At 42.4% G+C, this 19,703-nt stretch overlaps 1 protein-coding gene across 3 annotated transcripts in view; it reads right to left on the reverse strand.

The window, feature by feature from the left end:
- LOC148033865 (uncharacterized) overlaps window positions 1-19,703 on the reverse strand; it is a 31,677-nt gene that overhangs the window by 4,939 nt on the left and 7,035 nt on the right. The gene's annotated exons all lie outside the window — the stretch shown is intronic.

Here is a 19,703-nt window from a genome sequence, read left to right on the forward strand (position 1 = left end):
TTCTTTAGTTGTACTCCCAGTTTTCAGGCTGCAAATCGTGGGGATTGTGCTCGGGGCTGATGGAGATTGAGGTCTTCAAGGTGGAGACTGATGCAAACATTCTCTTTGCACCTGTGTATATTTTTGCATCCTTAAATAGCATTCTTCAATGTAGATTCTCTGCGTTTGACTATCTCTTTCTCTCTCTGTCCTCTTTGTTCACTCTTTGTCTTGGTCATTCACTTTCGCATTGCTTCACTCTGACATGGTATCCAAGCATTGAAGACACCCATCTGAAGAGGAGATTTCAGTGCGACACAAAGCTGCACTTTCAGCGTTCAAGGGCAAGCAAGAGGGCTGCTTTTGGAAGTGCAGATGAGGACCATGAGCGACAACAAGTTATCATCCACGTGGGAGCATATTAACAAGTTGAGGCAACTTCAGATGCAGGTCCAAAACGCAAGGAAGGTGATCACTTCTGAAGACATGGTGATAACTCTTCTTTCACAATTATTGCCCCGTCTTAGTGGTTTTTATTCCACCTTGATTGATCTAGGGCAATCCGAGACTCTTCGGTGGGAAAAGTTGGTTCCTATGGTCTTGGACCAAGAGGAGTAGTTGAAAGGTACCAATGCTTCTAATATGAGGCTTTGGTTTGTCAATCCTCTTTGAAGGAGGGGAATGACCAAAAGGAGGAAAAATCCAAGAAGGACAAAGAAAAGGAGTCCACTTGTCACATTTGTGAGACAAGACAGGTCACTAGAAGAAGAATTTCCTCGACAAGGAGAAGAAGGACAAGGAGAAGAAGGAGAAATCTTCAAAGGATTTCAGAGAGATGGCTGCTCCCTTATTAACTGCTTTTCTCCACTTAGAGATGGTTAAGGATTCGACTCTGACAACTACTACTGATGCTGCGTTGACGGCCCCATACACTCGGAAGTGGATTGTTGATAGTGGTGCTTCACGGCACATGACTCCTTCAGGAGAAGGTGTTGCTCATTTGCGACTTTTGTATCTTATTGGTGACACTTCTTTTATTCTCATTGGTGAAAGTTCGTCTATTTCTATACAGGGATGAGGAGACATGCATCTTATTTCAGATGGGCTAGGTGGTGCCCATATATCTGAGGTGCTTTATGTGCCAGCCTTGGGATACCATCTACTTTTGGTGCACAAGATTTGTGCCCTTGGCCTCTTGGTCGAATTCTAATTTGATTTTTTTTGAGATTCTTGATTGTGGATTGAGACAGGTTTTTTCTTCAGGTTATGAGAAGAATGGAGTCTACAAGTTGCGGTTCTCTTTTGCCTTGACTTCTCTTTTTCTTACCTCACAAACTCAGTTCGAGCTTTGGCATGCTCGGTTTTGCCACCTCAATTATGATTATCTTCGCAAGGTGTCAAAGGGACGGCTTGTTTGAGGTTTGCCGGACATTGTGGTGAGCCAATAGCCTTGTGCATCCTGCATCCGTGGGAAGCAAACTCGTGATGTTGTTTCCAACAAGATTTCGAGGCAATCTTTTGCCCTTGGAGCTTGTTTCTACTGATCGTTGTGGACTGATGCAGACGGAGTCTCTTAGAGGGAGCTTGTATTTCATGCTAATTGTGAATGATCACAGTAGGATGACGGAATCTCCAACTTTAAGGATTGGGTGCCGATCGTTGTGGACCGATGCAAACGGAGTCTCTTAGAGGGAGCTTTGTATTTCATGCTAATTGTGGATGATTGCAGTAGGATGACAGAATCTCCAACTTTAAGGATTGGTTGCTCTTTGAGAAGAACCAATCAGGCCGGAAATTGAAGACCTTATAATCGGATAAGGGCAGAGAAATTGTTTCTAATGAGCTTGCTCATTTTTGTACAGATTGTGGTATTCACCAGGAGTTTGCTAATACAAATACCTCTTAGGAGAATGGTATATTGGAGCAGAAGAGTCACAGTGTGATCGAGACGGTCCTCATCATGATGGAGTATCGTTAGACACCTTAGTGTCTATGGGTTGAGGTTGTGGCTACTACAATTCACATCCTTAATCAATTTCGTACTTTTGCTATTCTTGGTATGGCTTCGCATGAGACATACTTTGGATCTAAGCCAAATGTTTCTTATTTTAGGGTTTTTGGATGTGATACCAATATTCAAATCCTGAAGACACAACGTGACAAATTTGAAGCGGCTTCCAAAAAACAGGTGTTTGTGGGCTATAGCTTGCAGTCTCAAGGCTACCGATTGTATGATCTCGTTAAGTGAGATGTCTACACGAGTCATGATGTTAGATTCGTGGAGGTTCCAACCTCAAAGGGGGGGTGAGGAACACCCTGTTCTTGGAGATCCCGGTGATAGTTGGGCGCTGATGATTGTTCCTTTGGAACCTGTGCCTCTTGAGGACTCTTCTTTGGACGAGGAGTTTGTTAAGAAATACCCTAACACAGAAACATAAACAGAAACCGTACAACAAAGTACAGACTAATAAAAGAACACAGTTAGGGTTAGGGTAACTTAGAGACAATGAACACAATGAATAAATAAAGTGATATAACTACTGAATAATATCATGCTCATTCAACAAACACACTATGCACTGAATGAATATTGAACCTCGAACTTCTGTATCTCAAGGATCAGGGCAGGGGTAATGAGCTGGAGAGTGTGTCGTACTTCGAACGGATCCCAAATCGCAGCAAGGCAGCCTCCAGATGTTAAACACCAGCAAATGTAGCAGTGAGAAGTTGGATTTGATGCAGATAGCAATGAGGAGAGAGAAAGACTAAAAACGCAAGTAGCAGGTGAGAAAGACTAAAAACGTAGGTAGGACAGCCTGCAGGAGAGAGGAGGACTAAAAACGTAGGCAGCAGGTGAGCGAAAGACTAAAAATGTAGGCAGGACAGCCTGCAACTGTGATAATGTGGCAGGCTGTACGGCAGCAGGTCTACACAAGAATAGCAGTCGCCTGATTGGAATCAGCTCCAAACTGCGTGAAGAGTGCTAGAAATCAAGCGCCAATTGATGGAGACAACAATGAATAGCTTCGGCTGAGATATTCTCTGCGAATGTGGTGTGGGTAGCAAGCTAAAACACCTGAAATCTGCAAAAACGAGATTGAGAGAAGAGTGGAGGGTTGGCTGCCAATTTATAGAAAATTAGGGTTCTAGATCCTCTCCTACTTAACTCTCTCGATCCACTCCCCGTTTTAGGGTTTTGGCTAAACTAAGCTTGAAATAAGCATGTTTTGGGATGTTTAAGTGACTAAGTGCATTTCTTAGCACAACAGAGTGCAATTCTTAGCCATCGAATTCACCGATTGCTCCCCCACCGTCAATGGACCTTCCAGAAACTTCACTAGATGGAGAGTAATGAGGTGACATTCGGCCTCCTCTTGGTTGGGCTTGTGATACTCTTTGTGATGGAGGGATTGAAGGGGACCCTAAGGAGTGGCAGCTGCCAAACGGCATGCACCATTCTTGGAGGAACCAAGCACACCACAATGAGCTTGTTTACAGTAATTATTGTTTGATGACTTGTGTCATGTAGGATCGAGAGCCCACCTTCGTGAAGGAGGCTTTACAACATGATCATTGGTGGAAAGCGATGGAGTAGGAGTTGGAGTCGATTGAGAGGAATGACTCTTGGTATCTTGTGCCAAAGCCTCCTCATAAGAAGATCATTGGAGGAAATGGGTCTTCAAGACTAAGTACTGCAGTGATGGCACGTTGGACAAGCACAAGGCTCGACTTGTTGCTAAAGATTTTACAGAGCGCCTAGGCATAGATTTTCATTATACTTTTGCCCCTACAGCTTGGATGGCTACTATTCGTGTAGTCCTTGCCTCGGTTAGCTATAGGAGATGGCCGGTCTATCAACTGGATGTGAAGTCTGCCTTCTTGAATGGGGAGTTGAAGGAAGAGATCTATGTAGGGCAACCTCCAGGCTTTGGTTCTTTTGATAGTAAGGTGTACAAGTTGAGGAAGGCTCTCTATGGCCTTAAGCATGCTCTCCGTGCTTGAAACGAGAAGATTGACTCATTCCTCCAAGAGAAATTGGGATATCGGCATTCCAAAGCCGACCCCCAGCTTTATGTACACACCTCAAGTGGAGGTTGTGAAGGAGAGTGTGGAGGCATTGCTAGGGTTTGGTAGTGAGGAAGCACAGAGTGTACGACCACAACAGAAGCACAACGAGACAAACACAAAAACAAAAAGCAAAACTCAAATCCTAAATGCAAAACTCAAAACTCAAATAAGAAAACTCAAACTCAAACAGAAGAAGGGATAGAAAGAACACAACTCTGAAGTGAATGAATGTTGTAAATGAATGTAAGAGTATACAGTGTGCCCAAGGGGAGAGCAGTGTGTCGGAGGGTAACGTCCACCGGAGATAGATCCTAAGTGGGGCTGCGACCATCAGTTGGAGTGATAGAGTGAGAGAAACACCAAACGTTGATCACCAGAGTGTAAGGAGATTGAGGCGACTATAGAGGATGATGCCTGATAATGTGGACAAAGTAGCAAAACATAGTAGTAGAATGCCGCAGTAGAACACAGCTATAGAACGCTGCAATAGAATGAGATGATGGCAGCAATTACGAAGGTTGGACCGCCATGTGGTGGGAGACTGATGGCTGAGATCTGCACACAAGGGTGAGAAACCTGCACGAAAGAGATAGGATTGAATGGGGGCAGCTTGTCTATTCATAGATGAGGATAGACCCTCCCAAATCAGGGTTTCATTGAACTCTCTCGAACCGCTCCCCGTTTTAGGGTTTTCATTAAATTAAGCTTGTTTTGGGGCTATTTAAGTGGCTAATCGGCGTGGAATGCATTTCTTAGCTCAACACCCCCTCTTAGGCCCAAAACAAGATGAGAAGAGAAGGCCAACCTAGTTTGCCCAAGGTGTCCCATCCTAAAGCAGCTAGAGCACCGGACAAAGGATACATGATTGCTGCCCAGTGGCCTACCAAGACTACAGAGGCGATGATTATCTTATCAAGGGAGCCCAAGTAGTCACCCTAGAGAGGACAGGGCATCGGACAAAGGGTGCTCATCAGCTGCCCAATGGCCTGCCTACCAAGCCCTACAAAGGCGGATGAAACTACAATGAATTTTTTTAAAAACAAAATTTTGAAGTGAGAGATGGTTTGTGGTCAATTGAGTAGAAGACGGGAAAATGAGAAGGGATGGTTAGGTCCAACCCATGACAAAACAGACAAGCTACCCATCCACTTGAGGATGTTGATGATGAGGGAATGGTGAGGAAGTAATGGTGATGTGGTGTACAAACCGTCGGTGGAAACAACTTAGGATCCATCTAGTGATGCTCTACACAATGAGTATGCTACATGCTGTGAAATGCTCATGCAACAGATGCCACTTGGATAGTGTCCCTTGTTGGGAAATTGTTCACTTGTCCAAGCGCCCTAGTACAAAGTTGATAAAATCATGCAATGCAAAGGGTGAAGGTACAAGAGGGGGGGAAGGCCGATGTGTCGAAGACAAGTGCCGAAACCTGTAGAATACCAAGAAGGGTAGGAACCCCCTCTCAACCTGGAATGGTGACATCGAAGGAGAAAGAGGAGCCAAATGTTAGTCTTCATGTGGTGTCGAGAACCATGATGAGAAGAAGCATCCTGAGCGGTGATAGCATCAAGAGAGATGTTGTACGATCCGCCTTGGGAGGGAAAGCCTCCATACTGGTAGAAGAGCGAAACACCTGGGAAGATGAAACCATGAAGGGAACAGTGCGCATCCCACGTCTCCAGCCCAAGTAGGACTAGACAAACTTGTATGTTAGCCCTATGCTGAAAACAAAGTTTGCAAAAGAGAGTAAGATCTACAATTACAGAGGTCAATAGTGAGATGCTCTAAAGAGAAAAACAAAAATTGAAATGAAAAATGAAGCGAACGAACAAGTGCAATAATGTAAATGTGTATGTGTGTGTAAATGTAGAGGAAGACTTGAAAATGAAAGGCTAAGTGTGTGGCCACCATTGCATACAATGAGGTGGGGAAGAAGGCCTAGAAGGTGCAGTGGAGTTCTTAGAAAGGGATGTGTAAAGTGCAATAGGATCGATGCTAGCAGACCAATCAATCAACCCCTCAGGAGTAGAGTAGGATGGCTGTTGAGATTGTCCATGTGCCACAGTCTAGCAACAATGGGGGTTGAAGGAGTAGATGGGGTAACAGCGAGAGGTGTAGCCCCACTAGGTTGTGTAGTCGTAGTAGTCTACTATGGTTTTCTAGGAGGAAGACCTTGGGCCTTGATACGACACTCCTCGTCCACATGGCCTGACTTCTACCAGTGAGTGCAAAATCTATTTTTCTTAGGAATTGGTTGCCAAAGGCTTCGAGGTTCTTTGTTTCCTTTGAAGGAAGTGGTGTCACCCTTGTTTTGGCTTGCCTTCGCATCTTGTAGGTTCTTGCCACTGCTGGTTTTCCCTCTTGAAGAAGAGAGAACCAATCTGCGCCCCTCTGAATAGATGTAAGTGGAGGACTTCTTGGGGACTTGATCATGTAGCCTCGCGTAAAGTAAGAACTAATACTCAAACTCGTAGAAGGTTGGCAATTTAGGCAGTGAGATAATGTGTTGGATAAAATGGAAGTATTTGTCTAGCAACTTGTTCAAGAAGAATGTGACCTGATCGTCATCTGACTTCGGAGAGCTAGTAGTGTTGGGATATAAAGGCCCGGTAACCTCTGTGTATAGTACATGCACATTGTATATGTGAATGCGCCCTTTATGTGCCCTAAGTATAAATACATTTTATTCTTTGTGTACCAACACATTGTTGGTATACTCTTATCGATTCGTACTTTTACTCTGCTCACACTCTCTCCAGCCGTCACACTCACATGCTCTCTCCTGCTCGATCTCCATCTCTCTCAGCTGTGCCCCTCTTGGTCCAACAACTGGTATCAGAGCTTAAGGTTCTGTGTACGCTTCCCAACGTCCTACTAGTCGAATACGACCAGTAGGTGGGCGACTGAGCATTCGTGCTGTGGACCAGCAGGCGTCGACTGGTAGCAAACGTGCGGCTTTTTGTAAGCGGGCGACATGCAGGAGCACTTGCTATAGTTGGGACCAGATAGTCGACGTTTTCTTCAGGCGTGCGACAGGGCAGCAACAAGTAGCGACATGCATGCGGGGACCAAGTAGGAGTCGACGCTAGTCGCCGGCAGCAACGGGCAGCGACAAGCACGCGGGGACCAGGTTGGAGTTGACGCCACGCCAAGGCCATGTGACTTGTTTGACCGCATGACAATCCACGTCAACGTGATAGCCACGTGACCTGCCTGACCGCCTGACAACCCACGTCAACGCGATTGCCACGCGACCCGCTTGACCGCCTCACGACCCATGTTAGTTTTTTTTTTTTTTTGGTTAAAAATTAAAAAAAAATTCAATCACCATTTACTTCTTAGAGGCAGTTCACACACTGGAGACACAAGTCTCAATTCTATGCAAAATCGAGCCTAAAATTTGGGGCTTTTCCTAGATTTGGCATCATTCATGCCTGTCAGTGACTTTCGAGTCAGAAATTGCAGACATTGCGAGCGGTGACCTCAATTAAATTGGGGATTTTGCCAATTTTGTCAAAATTTTGCCTTTTTGAGTAAAATTTCCTGACATTGGATCCGAGAAATTTGGGGCTTCTCATGTATTGGCAAAGCTTTACTCAGTTGGGTCAGATTGACTGACATTAATGCAATTTTGGACTTGAAATTTTAGGGATTTGCACATAATTTGGTAAATTTCTGCATCTTTTGCCCGTTCGTTGGCTGGTTCATGTACAAACAGCAGAAATTTACTTCTGGTTGAGAAAGAACAACAGTGCATTTTGTTGGTTCAGCTTGTGCTTTTGCAGATTAGTGCATTTACTCTTGTGTTCGTGATAAAATGGCTGCAACTTCTTCCAGTTCAGACATCAAGAGCTTGATGGAGATCAAACGGTTTGATGGTCATGGCTTTGACCTTTGAAAAGACCGTATGCAGGGCATTTTGTTCCTAAAGGATTGTGAGGATGCTTTGCAAGAAGATAAACCCGCATTAATGTTTGATGGAGATTGGGCCAGTGTGAATGAAAAGGCTGTGGCTTACATAAAGATGGGTGTCACTGATGACATTCTGACAAATATTAAGGGTTTAGATACAGGTTATGCAATGTGGGAGAAGCTGAAAACTACTTATGAGATCACCGCACCTGTTAATCAGGTGCATTTAATGCGCAAGTTGGTGAATATGCGATTGGATGAGTCAAAGCCTGCAGCTAAGCACTTGAGTGCATTTACAGGGATTCTAAATTAGCTTAAAGATGCAAATTTGGACTTTGATGATAAGTTGAGGGCAATCTTTTTGATCATGACACTGCCTGACTCTTGGGAGACCTTGGTGGTTTCACTCAGCAATAACCCCAATCTCTCATATGATGGGGTGAGGGGTTCTATCTTGAATGAAGAAATTAGACGTATGTCTAGTGGAGAAGGCAGTAACTCAGCTTATAATGTAAGAGGCAAGGCTCAAAAGAAAAATGCAAATGCAGGACACAGAAATAGGAGCAAGAGCATTGAAAGGATAAGAGTGACATTACTTGCTATCACTGTGGTCGGAAGGGCGGCAAGAAACCTGATTGTAGGTATTACAAGAAGGAACAAGAGAGAAAGAAGAATGGAGGAGATAAAAAGAAGAAGGAAGAAATGACAGATGCATTGGAGACAACCAAAGGCAAAGAGAAGGCCAATGTGGCCTCTAGCATGGTTATAGAAGAGCTTTTAGATACAGAGTGCAGTTGATTATGATGCCCTTGTATGTCACATGCAGGATATATAGATTACTAAGGCTGATGTGATTGATGCACTCTTGACAGTTGATGATGGTGTCACTCAGACTTGGATTGTAGACTCTGGTGCCTCTTTCCATGCAACTCCTTGCTTGGAGTGTTTTGCTATGTTCAATATAGGCAGTTATGGAAGGGTGTATCTTGGAAATAATGATGCTTGTAGCATTGATGGGATTGGCACAGTACACTTGTCTTTAGACAATGGTCTAGAGCTTGTGTTGAAAGATGTCAGATATGTGCTTGGCATTAAAAAGAGTTTACTATCTATTGGTTAGCTTGACTTGCATGGCTACACCACACTGTTTGGTGGTGGTTTGTGGAAAGTGAAAAAGGGTTCCATGCTGATTGCAAAAGGAACCAAGAAGGGCACTTTGTATTGTTTGCACTGTAAAGCCTTGAATGGCAAGTTTCTTGTAGTTGCTGAAATTTGCAGCCACTTGGAGTTATGGCATAAGAGATTAGGCCATATGAGCCAAAAAGGACTTGATGTCCTCATCTCTCTGAAAGGGGTTGATGGAAAAGGCTCTAAACTTGATTTTTGTAATGAGTGTTAGTTTGGAAAGCAAATAAAAAATTCCTTTTACTCTGGTGTCTCACGTAAGTCCAATGTCTTGGACTTAGTGCATTTTGATGTATGTAGTATGTCCGTGAAATCCTGAGTGGTGTTGCATATTTTGTCTTCTTTATTGATGATTGTTCCAAGAAGATTTGGGTGTACTTGTGTTGAAAAAGAAAAGTGAAGTGTTTGCTGTTTTTAAAACTTTTCATGCATTTGTGACCACACAGATAGGTAGAAACTTGAGAACTAATAATGGGGGTGAGTTCACATCAACTGAATTCAAGTCCTTTTGTGACTTGCATGGTATTAAGAGGGAGCTTACAGCCCCTTACAACCCTTCTTCAAATGGGGTGGCTGAAAGATATAATAGGACTTTATGTGAAAGAGTGTGCGGTGCATGTTGTCTACTGCTAATCTCCCTTATGCATTTTGGGGAGAGGCACTCAAAACTGCAGTTCACATTTGCAACTGCTCTCCAAACAGGTCCTTAAATAATGGCATCCCTGAGGAGGTTTGGTTTGGCAAATCGGCCTCATATGACCATTTACGCATATTTGGCTGTGATGCTTTTTTGCATATTAGGGATGAGCTGAGGAATAAACTTGACCCAAAATCCACCAAATGCATTTTCATGGGCTATGGTGATGAGGGTGAATTTGGCTACAAAGTGTGGTTACCTTAGTCCAAGAAAATTATTCGCAGCCGTAATGTTGTATTCAATGAGGCAAAATTGTTGAAAGCCACTTTAGCCTCTAATGGAGATTTGAAAAATGTGAAATTTTAGAGTTTGCAACCACCCATTACTTCAGAAAATGAGCCTCAAGGTGCTGTACCACAGGCTGAAACTGATGATCAGCCGGTTATTTTTGAGCCAGATGATGATGGACAGCACATAGAAGCACAAGGAGGTCATGGACAGCAAGATAGGCTTGCTGATTATGAAAATGCAGGTGCTGGAAATGAAAATGAAGGAGCTATACAGCATGAACAGCATGCTGAAAATGGCTTACAACAGCTAATAAATGCTGAAAATAATATACCTCCAGATGTAGACTCAATTCCTGAAAATGTTGATCATTGGGTACGCAGGTCTACACACGTAAGAAGGCAACCACATAGGCTTGACCCCTCCTTGCATTATGTGATGCTTACAGATGAGGGTGAGCCTCTTACATACAAAGATGCCAAGTCATGTGAGTTTAGGAGTAAGTGGAAGCTAGCTATGCAGGAAGAGATTAGTTCTCTATATGCAAATGATACTTGGGATCTTGTCTCATTGCCCAAGGGAAGGAAGCCACTTCCAAACAAATGGTTGTACAAAGTCAAGACAGTTGATGGGAAACCCAAGTACAAGGCAAGGCTAGTTGCCAAAGGGTATGCACAAAAGGAAGGGATCGACTTCCAAGAGGTCTTCTCACCTGTTGTGAAGATGACCACTTTACGTGTGCTTTTTGCTCTTACTATTGTTTTGGATTTAGAGCTGTATCAAATGGATGTAAAAATAGCTTTCTTGCATGGTGACATTGATGAGGAAATCTACATGAAACAGCTTGAGGGCTTTGTAGTTCCTAGAAAAGAGCAAATGGTGTGTAAGCTAAAATGCAGCCTATATGGGCTGAAACAAGCACCACGGCAGTGGTACAAAAAGTTTGACACTTTTATGCTATCTCACGAGTTTATATGCAGCCATGCAGATCATTGCTTGTACATGAAAAGGATACAGATGGCAGCTCCATCATACTTGTTTTGTATGTGGATGATATGTTGTTAGCTGGGAAAAGAAAGACTACCTTGGATGCTCTCAAAAATCAGCTTTCTCCATGAAAGATTTGGGGAATGCAAAGCACACTCACACGCTTTCTCTTGCTCGATCTCCATCTCTCTCAGCTATGTCCCTCTTGGTTCAACAAGTAGTACAAACTCGGCTAGCAACCTTGGATATTCGGCTAACTTGACTTTTAGATCATCCCCTTTTTTAATGGAAAATTCTTGAAGCTCAAAGTCGATGTTTATACGTTGAGTACGATTGCTGGCCACATAGCGGTCGATGAGATGACTCCAATGTTCTGATGCAAGAGAGAAGTGCTCTAACTGAGAGTGAAACTTAGGAAGCAAACCCATCAACTCGACATCGGTTGTGGCATTGCGAGCTCTCCATAGACAGATGCAATCAGGGTGGGCCAGGTGAGGGTTAAGCATAGGCTTGAGTTTAACAACAAGGTCCCAAAGACCTTGAGACTCAAGCACTGGTTGCATATAGTTCGACCAAGAAGTGAAATTTGACTTGTTGAAACGAGTCTTATCCGTGAAGGCATTCTTGGCCAAGGCAATAGGAGTGATAGTGCTTGGATAAGGTGGATAGGGTGGGTATTGTGGTGGAAAGGAGTACACTTGGGAATGGGTCCCATAGTGCCCACTAGGCATTCAAGAAGTGTGCACGGTGGATCCAAATGTATGCATAGGATGACTAGACATGGGCATTATCTTTGCATAAGGACCCCATGGTGGAGGGATAAGGACACGTGGAGCAGAGGATGGAAAGCCCTGCGTAGGAGTACCCATGGAAAGTGAGATGATACACTATAAGCAAAGGAAGGAAATCCTTGCATCTGAGAGGTCATGGGGTGTGTGTAGCTGAGGGTAGTGAGGGGGATACACATCACAACCATCCTAGCAGGAAAAGATGTGTCTACATGAGGAAAGGTAGAGGAAACTGTGTTAAGAGGGTGGCATTTCCTATAACGAAGTCCCATAATATGGAATGGCTTGTGGCCAAGGGTAGGTGACAATGTTAAGAGATGGAATGTCCCCTAACGAGGCACCGTGATGTGAATATGGAATAGAGAATGAGAATGTGCTAGGAGTGGAGATAGAAGGTCCAATGCCTAGTGTGGTAGAGGCGGATGTGGAATGCAAGCTGAGATTTTGACATGAGTGTGATATGGCTTCAAGACAAGAGGGTGGAATGGGAGGGAGAAAAGAAGAGTAATTATCTTGCTCAAATGAAACAGAAGATGTAGGTATACTTGATGATGAATGCCTGTTTCTTGAGCCCCCTCTATTAAGATTTACAAACATTTGACCATTCGGATCCTTGTAGATGCTGTACAGCTTTTCTTTGAGCTTTTACTTAGAGAACTTGTAGGAAATAAGTTGGATGATATATTGGAAGCAAGAGAAGCATTCTTTAAATTAAATCTAAACTCTGTAATCCACGTAAGTATAAGGAATATTTGATCTATATGAGAGATTTACTCTATGAAGGACTTGACGCTCATGACAATAGCATGAAAGAACACTTGGTCTATTCTCTTTGTGAGCCAATTTGGTCTATTCTCTTTGTGAGTCAATTCCCTTCTACTGCAAACAAAAGATGAAGCAAAAAAATAGGGACTTTTTTGATAGTGTTGGTTAGATTATTCAAATAATCGAACAGACTATAAAAGAGGTCTCTCAACAACAAAAAATCACTTCTCTTCATTAGAAATTTTCACATGAGATCCCAACCTTTCTGTAATCTTTTAGTGGAAAAGGTATTCCAGTTTGAAATTGGAGGGAAGATCACCATTTGAGGAGAAGTAGAAGTAGAAGTAGCAGAAGTAGAGGGACCAGATGTAGATGAAGAAGGTAGTGGTTGTTTAACCTTTACAAGGGTTTGATAGAGCTGTAGTATAGAATCACATATAGTGACTAAATGATCTATTTTATCAATAAGACCAGTAGGCTAAGTGTGTCCAATTAGTAGCTTGTAATTCTGTAGTCCATGAAGAAGCATCTCGAGGTCTAAGATATGGAGCAACTTTGTAGACTATCCTACCCTTCTGCATCAATATGGCTCCTACCTATTTCTAAGGATAGACTAATTCAGTTCTTTCTAAATTTCTTTTCTTTTTGGTCTATATTGATGATATTCTAATTTTTTCTGAGATCATCTAGGAACATATTCAACATCTGCAACAATTTGCTAAAGCAGTTGAAGAAGTAGGCATGGTGCTCTTCCCAACTAAATCTATCATGTTCACCACCTTTGTAGGATTTTTAGGCTTATAGATCCATCATGGAATCATCAAACTGCAAGACTATGTCTTAAAAAAGGCATTAGAGTTTCCCTCAGAGTTGACTTGGGAAAAACAGCTACAACAATTATTGGGTTGCTTAAATTGGCTTAATTCAGCAATTCCCAACTTAGTCCTTTACACGAAAGATATTTACCCCTTATTACGAAAAGATCACTTCCATTGGAAACCCTTGCACACCGTGGCCCTCCAACAAATCTAAAACCTAATCAAGAATCTTCCTCCACTTAATCCACCTACAAGATTACCTTTAATCCTTTTTACCAATGCATCTGATTATGGTTGGGGTGCTACTTTGTGTGAAGAAGACAAAAGCATAACACCTCCAAAATTACATAGTTGCCGTTATGCTTTAGGCATCTTTAACAAAACACAACAAAATTATCCATCATATCAAAGAGAAATTTTAGCTATGATTAAAGCTATTAAAGCCTTTCGAATGTTTGTAGAATTTGTTTCTTTCACCATCCATATAGATCTACAACAGGTTCCTGGCTATTCACCAAGAAAGCACCTAATGAGATTGGCAACAACAAAAGGCTCCTTCGGTGATCCCTCTTCTTTGATGCGCTGGATGTTACTTTTCGGCGCATCTTCGGAAACAGAATCTTTTGGCAGATCTTTTATCACGCCAACCACCGTAATCAAATCACTTTTCTTTTGTAAAGATTCCCGTGCACACTCATAGCATGTGCAATCCATCTGGCAACCACACAAAAGATGCCTACTAAAGCCCAATCATGTACATCAATGATTACTTTCACTCATTCTTTGCCTATACAAGGAGCCCTCTCGCTACATTGTAAACAACGGCCTCTAGCAAGCCCATAATCTTTAGCTCCCCTCAAGCCTTGTACTCTCCACTCTACCTTGTATCCAAGCCTCTTGAAGCAATATACTGTGCTCTTTTGTACTCATGTTGTCTGAGTAAGTCTGTGCGCTCTACATATTGCCCCAAGCCCATCTTCTATTGGCCTTTGTGTTTGGTATTAGAGCCAATTATCACACCTACGTGAGTGAAAGCCCAGGTTGTAAGTGACATTTAGAGGTGTTGCTTGACTAAGCTGTGCTAGGCTCTCTGTGTTGCTGTGTTAAGCCACTTGTGAGCTCAATCCTCGTTTTTCCAATAAATCGTAATGGCTTCATCAAAATCCATTCAAAGTGTGTTTGGTTCGCCTTCAAGACCTTATCAGAACGCTACAAATCATTAGGCAATTCAACAATTATTATTGATGAAGCACATCCCAGCTCAAAATGGATTCTCCCTGAGATTGGTGCATCCTAGATTTACGGGGAACAACAATTCTTCAAGTTTAAGACTTCTTCACTCTACATAGAAGAGCTAAACATTCTCACGGTAGGGAAGAACTTAGCAGAAGATCAACATGTGAATTTACTTTCTTTAGTTTTGTCTAAAATCCAAAAAAGACAATAAAAAAAAGACTATCCATATTTGCATTTAGGCCATATAGCAATTGGTATTATTCCACTCTTTCGTTGAGAATTAAAATGTCTCTTGCATGGCTGCTATATTAGATACTAGGCATATAGAACTCATGGATATGATAGTAGGTGATGCTGTATCTCCATTATGCAATGGCCCAATCTTCTTTGAATTAAGACCTAATTATGTCATTGCCATGGATAATCCATATCTTCTTGACCTTCTCATGCTACATATTAGAACCATGGAACTCCACATGAAGGCATCCTCAGCTCATTTAGCAATTCAATATCGCATGGTTTTAAGATGCATGTCATTAGCAATTACTACAGTATTAGAAGGTATTAATTTCTCCAAAGATAAGGGTCAGACGATCATCATGAAATCTGATGAAAGTATCACAGATTCCTACCAGAATGTGTCAATTGTGCGATATTGAGCTACCTCACGAATGACACTTGGATATTGCCCCATTACACAAGAAGGAATTGTTGCCCTCAAACATCATTTTTGTAAAAAATATTAAGAACAAGACTATACAATTGCCTCAGAGAGCTACTAAAGAAACATCCTCTGAAGTTGTTAAGATAGCTCCAACTCCACGACCCCAATTGAAAATTTCACATCCCAAAGAGCTAATGTGTTGAAGTTTCAAGCACATCCCTATCCTCATTGGATAGTGGTTCATGGTATCTACCAACATTACAAAAAATTGTTAGAGCAAGCTACTTCTTCTTCCATTGTTAACGTAGTGCAGGAATTTGAATATGAAGCTCATAGCTACAAAGCTGCTCCCATATCTTAGACCTCAAGATGCTTCTTCATGGACTGCAGAATTACATGTGACTAATTGAACACACTTAGCCTTAATTGGCCTTATTGACAAAATAGATCATTTAGTCACTATATGTGATTTTGTGCTACCACTCTATGAAACCCCTATAAAGGTTAAACAGTTGCTACCTTCTTTATCTACATCTGGGTTCTCTACTTCTGCTACTTCTACTTCTCCTCAAATAGTGATCTCCCCTCCAATTTCAGACTGAAATACCTTTTTCACTAAAAGATTATATAAAGGTTGGGGATCTCATTTTTCCCTTCACCTTCTCTTGGTTTTCTTAATGTGCATTCTATTGTACATTCTCAAGATAAAGGTAAAGCGATAACTGAAGACGATAAAAATGCTTATGATCTTGACTCTATTTTTCACGAGCTTCAACAGATTTACTGCCTTGGCTTGAAGACTCTTTCTGCTAGCTCAAGTGACGTTGGCCCAAGTAATGACACTCTTTGGAAAACCCAAGCTTTTTATCAAGCTCCTCTACAACTAGCCCAACTAGCCCCTGATCTTGCAGAATACTTAGATCTCTTATTTCCAGATTGGCCTCCATAGGATTATAAGATTGCTTTTGATGGGATTGATGAATATGTATTTGAGAAAATCCGTGGACAACAAGTTGCCAATAAAGTCTTGGATCAAATGTCCTTATGCATTGACCTCGAAGAAAAAAATAATGATGATCTTACCGGGGATGTGCACAACAGATATAATTCTAGAGTCATGGGAGAAGAGATTGACCAAAATCATCCTACTCACTCTGATTCTCTTCTTGCATGGTACTATATGGATTGGATTGCCTTCCAACATCGTGCCATCTATACTCTCTTCTTCAGATGATGATGGGTGGATGACAATTTTGTGTAGTTTGAATGCTCACATTGTGTCTTCTCTTGACTCTACTCTCCAAGTTTCCTCCAATCTAGGTTTTAATGTGATGAATGCTATCTCCACTTCGAAGTCTGCTTATTCTCATTCTATTTTCTATAAGAAGATCAGAGTTCTTGAAAAGATTGATACCTCTCCTATATGGTCCATTGATGGAAAGTTACCTGAAGAAATTGAGTTACTCATTTACATGATGTATGCTTATGTTGGCCAAAAAATCTTCAATGAACCTCAAACTAGCAGAATTGGTATTCTAAATGCTATGACTCATGGGTTTGTGGGAGACTTGAAGCAATGGTGGATTTTCATACATTCCCAGTAAAACTAGCTATTGTACAAAATGCAAATCCTGTATAGCTTTTCTTTGAGCTTTTACTTGGACAACTTGTAGGAAATAAGTTGAATGATGTATTGGAGGAAGTAAGAGAAGCATTCTTTAAATCTAAACTCTATGATCTACGTAAGCAACACCAAAAGGAAAAACATGTGAGGGTTTTGATTTGAATGACTCAAAAGGGTTGTATGAACTTGACATAGGGCTTGGCAAAGATGATGAAGATGCCTCGATAGTCGTCCCAAATGTCGTGTTGCCTCCATGATAAAAAAGGTGGCTAGCCTCAGCAACCGGTTCGGAAGGAGTAGCAAAACTGGAAGAAGGGATGCCATTTGGTCCATACTTGTTGCATGGGTACTCCTCAAACTCCTTCTCTGTGAGGTTAATGAAATCTAGAATATCTTGCATGGGTGCAAACATAGAGACTGATGGTGTGTGTGAATATGGAGCGTCGTCTTCCTCGTGGAGTCCATAATACCTCCTCATGGCCTCTAGTGATGGAGAAGCCTGACAAGATATCATGGGGTCACGAGAAGGTGTCTTTTTCATTATGATTTGGTTACGAGTTGTATTGTGTGCCTCGTGCAAAGACTAGCACTCCACAATATCTACATGATACTCTTTATAAGAGCACCGACTTTGATGCCATGTAAAGAAGAGCGTGGAAGCATTGCTAGGGTTTGCACTAAGGAAACATAGGGTGTATGAGCATGACAGAAGCACAACAAGACAAACATAGACACAGAAAGCAAAACTCAAAACTCAAGCATAAAAACTCAAACACAAACAGAAGAAGGGATAGAAAGAACACAACTCTGAAGTGAATGAATGCTGTAAATGAATGTAAGAGTATATAGTGTGCCTAAGGGGAGAGTAGTGTATCGGAGAGTGATGTCCATCGAAGATGGGATCCCAAGTGCTTTAACCACCAGCTGGAGTGATGAAGTGAGAGAAACATGAAACGCTGATCACCAAAGTGTGAGGAGACTAAGGCGATTGCAGAGGATGATGCTTGATGATGTGGAAGAAGCAACAAAACGTAGCAGTAGAATGCCGCAATAGAACATTGCAATAAAATGTAGCAATAGAACGCTGCAGTAGAACGAGGTGATGGCAGCAGTTGCGAAGGTTGGACCTCCAGGTGGTGGGAGACTGATGGCTAAGATTTGCATACAAGGGTGAGAAACCCGCACGGAAGAGAAAGGATTGAATGGGGGTAGCCTGTCTATTCATAGATGAGGATGGACACTCCCAAATGAGGGTTTCACTAAACTCTCTCGAACTGCTTTCCGTTTTTGGGTTTTCATTAAATTAAGCTTGTTTTGGGGCTGTTTAAGTGGCTAATCAGCATGAAATGCATTTTTTAGCTCAACAAAGGTCGTGTGTTGTTTGTCCTTTATGTGGATGACTTGATTGTGATGGGTGACCGTACTCAGATGGTTGAGTAGACAAAGGCAACACTTCATGAGAAGTTTGAGATGACGGATATGGGATTTCTTCACTTCTTTCTAGGTCATGAGATCTATCAGGCTCGGAGGGGGATCTTTATTTCCCAACAATGGTATGTATAGGAGCTCTTGACTATGTGTGACATGGAGGGTTGCAAGTCTCTTACGACTCCTATGGACCCAAATTGGAAGGCTACAACTCTTTCCCATTCTCCTTTGGTGGATGCCACCTGTTATAGGCAGTTGGTTGGCTCCTTGATCTAGCTTCTTAATACTCGTGTTAACGTATGTTATGCTGTAGGTGTGCTAGGTGGGTTCATGAGTGAACCCAAGATGGTGCATTGGCAAGCTGCTCAAAGGATTTTGTGGTTCTTACAAGGGACTCCTAATCTTGGGATCTATTATCTTGTTGGTACAGGTGCTACAATCTTGGTACTTACAAGATGGAGTGATTTCGATCGTGGGCTGGCAATGTGGATTATTAGAGGTCCACGACCAGTTATTGCTTTACCTTGGGTACTGGTGTTGTTTCATGGAGCAACAAGAAGCAACCCACAGTTGCCCTCTCTGTGATCGAGGCAGAGTATCGAGCAGTGTCTTCTACTATAGGTGAGATAGTGTGGCTTCATAGGCTCTATGAGGAGCTTGGTTGCCCCCGTCAAGAGGTTCTACTGTTCTATAGTGTGAGAACGAGAGCTGCATTGCCTTGGCCAGGAATCTTGTGTGTCATGCTCGGACGAAGCATATTGAGATCTAGTACCATTCCATTCGGGAGAAGATTTCGGATGAGACCATTTCCCTGGTCTATTGCAAGACAGAGGACAATCTTGCAAACTTGTTTACCAAGGCGCTTCCCTAGGCTTTACTTCGATAGCACTCTAGATCCCTTAGCCTTCTGCCGTGTCTAGGATCTAAGAGGGGGTGTTAGAGTTGGACATTTCTTGGAGAGGCAATAGCAGCAGATACAACAAGCGACAGGTGCAGCAAGAGTGCCACATGGCAGCTGACGTGTGAGGTGATGGCAGTTTTCAGGTCTGACAGCTGGTCGGCCAGTTTGCTAGGCCAGTTTGCTAACCAGTGCATCTGACCTGGTATTTTTTTGGCATTTTCTGCTGGCCTATATATTGGCCTTGGTTTTAGCAGTCTTCCTTAGTTGTGCTCCCAGTTTACAGGCTGCAAACCGTTGAGACTGCCCTCGGGGCTGACGGAGACTAAGATCTTCAAGGTGGAGACATACACAGACCTTCTCTTTGCACCCATATATATTTCTGCATTCTTATATGGCATTCTTCACTACAGATTTTGTGTG

Source organism: Lygodium microphyllum, chromosome 7 (genome assembly GCF_053477565.2).
Source record: "Lygodium microphyllum isolate KBCC chromosome 7, Lygodium_microphyllum_v1.1.10, whole genome shotgun sequence".
Classification (NCBI taxonomy): domain Eukaryota; kingdom Viridiplantae; phylum Streptophyta; class Polypodiopsida; order Schizaeales; family Lygodiaceae; genus Lygodium; species Lygodium microphyllum.